This window comes from Pristiophorus japonicus, chromosome 3 (genome assembly GCF_044704955.1).
Source record: "Pristiophorus japonicus isolate sPriJap1 chromosome 3, sPriJap1.hap1, whole genome shotgun sequence".
In the NCBI taxonomy this organism is placed as follows: Eukaryota; Metazoa; Chordata; class Chondrichthyes; family Pristiophoridae; genus Pristiophorus; species Pristiophorus japonicus.
The window spans coordinates 43,341,178-43,346,464 of record NC_091979.1 but is presented as its reverse complement, the minus strand read 5'-3'; the positions used below and the strand labels follow the sequence as shown (position 1 = coordinate 43,346,464).

The 5,287-nt window shown below is 48.9% G+C and overlaps 1 pseudogene; it reads left to right on the top strand.

The window, feature by feature from the left end:
- Positions 1 to 1,818: 1,818 nt before the first annotated feature.
- Positions 1,819 to 2,056, top strand: LOC139260569 (U2 spliceosomal RNA; annotated as a pseudogene).
- Positions 2,057 to 5,287: the final 3,231 nt, after the last annotated feature.

The following is a 5,287-nucleotide window of genomic DNA, read 5'->3' as shown; positions in this document are numbered from 1 at the left end:
TTAACCCGGGGGACAAAAACAAGAAGATGCAGAAATGCCACGGGACCGTCATGACTATGATGGATGCAGGCCTTCCTCCTATGATTTGGGACAATGATGAACCAGTGGTCAGGGCAGTAAGGAGGATCAGTAGGGTCCCACAGCCGTGGACGCCTTCTTACATGCCGACCATAGTTCGCATGCCAGACACGAGACTCCCAAAGCAAGCGCTCTACTCAGAACTCGTCCACTGCAAACGAGCCAAAGGTGGGTAGAGGAAACATTACAAGGACACCCTCAAAGCCTCCCTGATAAAGTGTGACATCCCTACTGACATCTGGGAGTCCCTGGCCATAAACCGCCATAAGTGGAGGAAATGCATGCGGGAGAGCGCTGAGCTCCTCGAGTATCGTCGCCGAGAGCATGCAGAAATCAAGCGCAGGCAGCGGAAGGAGCGTGCGGCAAACCAGGCTCCTTGCCCACCCTTTCCTTCAACAACTATTTGTCCCACCTGTGACAGAGACTGTGGTTCTCGTATTGGACTGTACAGCCAACTAAGAACTCATGCTAAGAGTGGAAATAAGTCTTCCTCGATTCCGAGGAACTGCCTATGACATGCTGACCATGAGCCGCAAAAGGCCTCGGCAAGAGGAGCCTTAACAGAGGCATTGTACATAGTTTTCTTTTAAAGTGTTTTGGATTGTTATTAATGAAGCCAGACCTGTGGAGGTAGACCCTCCTACAGTAAGGTGCTTGTTAATTTTTGTCTTACAGGAAGCCAAGGAAAGCATGGAGGCAGCCCTGAAGTTGAGCATAATGTTGGTATTGGCCGGAGTAGGGAATGAACCCACAGTGACTCAGCGGGGTATCAGTGAGGGCATGGATGGGACGGCAGCTTACTTCCATGAGGGAGTGCGGCCAGGGTGGCTGGGGTCAAATTCGATTAAATACTCCAGCCACGCCGGGTTCACATTCAGGGAGGCTTCCGTACCGTGTCCTCAGCTGAAGATCACAGCTACACGGGTTGGGGGTGACCGAGGGCAAGCGCGTGTGCCTGACATGTAAGGGACATATTCCCCTGGGACGGTGGTGATGGCTTAGGAAGTTGAGTCAAGACAAGGGGAACAGGTCAGCGGACTGGGAGAGACTGGGGAACGATACGTATCGCCAGATCACGGGGATGAAGTGGGGGGTGGAAGTGTGCTGGGACAAGTGGTGGAAGGAAGAGCAGGGAATTTATGCGTGTGTGTGGGGGGTCAGAACGGATCTGTCCAGCGGGGGTGTCGATTGCCTTTTTGCGGCAATGGCAGGAATCCGGGGCTGGGATCAGATGGGATCGGAGTATGGATTCCTGTGTAATCCCAGACCCTCCCAACACAATAAATTCCATGGAGCTTGTCGTGCATAAGAGGAAGCCCCTGCCCACAACCCCACCAGTACAGGAGACAGTGTCCTGCCACTACACCAGGCCCAGTGGTTTGGTTTTAGTCCCGGCTGGGCAGGTTCTATTCCAGGAGGTGCATTACCGCAGTGGCTTCGGTCATTTTGAATTTAACCCGGGTGCAGCTGCCCGAGTGGTGTCCAAAGGAGAATGAGCAGCTTTATGAAGCTTTAATTGAAAAGATGTTCTGATGTTTCGAACACAATTACGGAGATGTGAGTCAGGAGAAACTGTATGCCATGGGGGCATACGATAGAAGTAATCCAGGTAGGCAGAGGTGAGGGATGTTTAATGACATGGCCACAGCTTTTGCAACAGGCACATCCCTCGTCAATAGTTTGGATGATTTCCAGCTGCAGATGCAGGTTAATAGTTAAAATCTACAAGATGCACTGCAGCAATCTTCTCGGCCTTTTGGCTAAGATCATGCGTAACTGACCTGACAGGGGAGTAACCATGACCCCAAAGTGGTTCTCCCTGGATCAGGAAGGTGGTTCTCCTATGCTTTTTGGAAATAGGAGGTGGGTGGGGTGGCTTGACCCATCCACCTCCACGGAGGTGTGTGGGGGGCCTGACCCATCCACCTCCATGGCACGAACCTGGTATTGCAGTACTTCCAGGAACGGTGCAGTGGCTCTCGGCCTTTTGGCTAAGAGCATTGGCGCAGAGTGATCCTTGATGTGTGCAAGGTGACCTCTGGCGTTTGTGATTTGACAAAGAATTGGAAAGATTGGCAACGGAAAAATTTAAGCGATCAGCTGCTAAAGATACTGGGGGAGGGAACGAAGTGGTAGGTTCAGAGCTAAAAGAGGACCAGGCAATGACCATTCATTTAAAGGAGGTCATTGCTGAGCTGGAGACACATGCAAAAACAGTTAATGTGTTAATATGGGAGGACAGGAATGCCTCGGCACAATGCCTCGGCACAGGCAGCCAAGAATGATGTGTGCGTGTTATACGGGGCCTGGTTGCTAAACGAGGGGCGCAGTAATCTAGAGGGCCCACAGCAAGGTCGCGTTCCGTCGTGGGTTAGCAACCGGCACCTTGCAGCGCTCAGCCCGTATGACAATTCGATAAGTCTGTGTCAGCTACGATTGGCTTCCGAAACCTACCCAATCCCAGTTGATTGCGGCCGGTTCAATTACACAGTAATGGGGATTGTATTTGTATGCCGGTAATAGGCGGGCCACCACAGCCAGCAACGGTATACCGGGTGGGGAACATTGGCGTCTTACGGGATGGGGTGCATGTGCAGTATCATGGGGCTCCACCATTTGTAATAAAATGGAAACACGCCATGACCAGCACTGACCTGAAGGGGTTACAGAGCAGGGGCGCACACATCATACTGTGTCCCCAGCGCCTGAACGCGTTCGCTCGGCCAGTGTGCGGGTTTGAATCACAGAGTGCAGAGCCCATTAATTGCACCATGGAGATGATGGCCCAGAGCCATGTTCCACCTCAGGTAGCATATGCGGACAACAGGATGTACTGCGTCACAACAAGCATGGACCAGTACCGGGTACACAATGACACTTGGGGCCCAGTCACCAATACGACGTTCTGCTTCAAACCCCACACAGAAGTTCAGGTGGCACAAGAGCGCATCCTTCCCATTGCGGAGCCATCTACAATATACCTCGCGGTAATTAACATGGTACAGAACCCGCAGCAGTACATTACACAGTTCGGGTACGAGATACCTTCTCTAACCAAACACCTCACCAAGGGAATAAAAGCCGTCGAGCTCTCACAGTAACATTTTTACACGCTCGAGCACTGAAACCAAGACACAGGGGAGGAAATTAAAGAGATAAATTCCCTGCCTTGGTGGGACATTGGTTTTAATGTGGAGATCCCTCCGTGGATCCAGATATGCTCACATGCTCTTGAAGTTATACAAAGTCTGCTCGTATTCTGTTTGTTATGGCTGTCCTGTAAAAAGAGAAGCACATCACGCCGAAGTCGTTGGGAATCTTTGGTTAAAGGGTGACCATGAGTTCTGTTTAAATATGTTGTTGAATGTATGTTTGTTTTTAAAAAGGACACAATTTGGGTTGTTTAAAAGTAAAGAATTCGGTTTGGTTTGAGGACCACGATGCTTCTCCACAGTGAAGATGTTTGATATTCAGAGGGGACCTTTTGAAATAGAAACATAGAAATATAGAAAATAGGAGCAGCAGTAGGCCATTCGGCCCTTCGAGTCTGCATCGCCATTCAATATGATTGTAGCTGATCCTCTGTCTCAATACCATATTCCTGCTTTTTCCCCATACCCTTTGATGTCTTTTGTTTCTCGAAATCTATCTATTTCCCTTTTAAATATATTCAGTGAATTGGCCTCCACAGTCTTCTGTGGTAGAGAATTCTACAGGTTCACCACCCTCTGAGTGAAAATATTTCTCCTCACCTCAGTCCCAAATTTCCCCATGTCCTGAGATTGTGACCCCTTGTTGTAGACTTCCCAGCCGGGGAAACATCCTCCCTGCACCCAGTCTCTCCAATCCAGTCAAATTTTATACGTTTCAATGAGGAGATCTCTCATTCTTCTAAACTCTAGGCCTGGTCAACCCAATAAGTCCACAACCAGGGGACATAGTCTTAGGATAAGGGGTAGGTCACTCAGACAGTTGTTAACCTATGGAATTCCCTGCCGCAGAGAGTTGTTGATGCCAGTTCATTGGATATATTCAAGAGGGAGTTAGATATGGCCCTTACGGCTAAAGGGATCAAGGGGTATGGAGAGAAAGCAGGAAAGGGGTACTGAGGGAATGATCAGCCATGATCTTATCGAATGGTGGTGCAGGCTCGAAGGGCCGAATGGCCTACTCCACCTATTTTCTATGTTTCTAATCTCTCCTCTCATGCCATCAGTCTGGTGAACCTTTGCTGCACTCCCTCTATGGCAAGTATATCCTTTCTTAGGTAAGGAGACCAAAACTGCACACAATGCTCCAGGTGCGGTCTCACCAAGGCCCTGTATAACTGTAGTAAGATATCCTTGCTCCTATACTCAAATCCTCTTGCAATGAAGGCCAACATACCATGTGCCTTCCTAACTGCTTACTGCCCCTGCATGTTTGCTTTCAATGACCTGTGTACAAGGACACCCAGGTCCCTCTGTACATCGACACTTCCCAAGCCATCACCATTTAAATAATACTTTGTCCTAATGTTTTTCCTATCAAAGTGGATAATTTCACATTTATCTACATTATACTGCATCTGCCATGTATTTGCCCACTCACTCAACCTACCTAAATCCCCTTGCAGCGTCTTTCCATCCTCCTCACAACTCACAATCCCAATAGTTTTGTGTCATCAGCAAACTTGGAAATATTACAGTTGGTTCCCTCATCCAAATCATTTATATATATTGTGAATAGCTGGGGCCCAAGCATTGATCCCTGTGGTACCCCACTAGTCACTGCCCGCCACCCCGACAAAGACCCGTTTATTCCTACTCTCTGTTTCCTGTCAGTATCAAATACCAAGGGGGGTCTGTAAGCAGCGGCGCAAGTCCCAGGATGATTTTAAAAGATATTGGACAAAGTGCTTACGTCAGAAGGTTTTTATTAAAGAACATGCTGAACACTACTGTTTCCCAAAGATTGTGAGTTTTGGACATATTGTGTTTCATTGCTGAAGATGTCTGGAGCAGACCGAGATCTCTGGGCAACAATGGCCAGGAGAGAAGATTCATCCCAGGCAATTGGCAGGATTGTTCATTAATGGGAAACCACTTAGCCCAAGATCGGGTGTGAAGCAGAAACCCATCAACGGCCATTACCTGGATGAGATAGCCCCGAAAGGCGGGAAACCAAACAAAGAACTGCCATTAAGTCCCAGACCTAGTGGAAGCAGCAA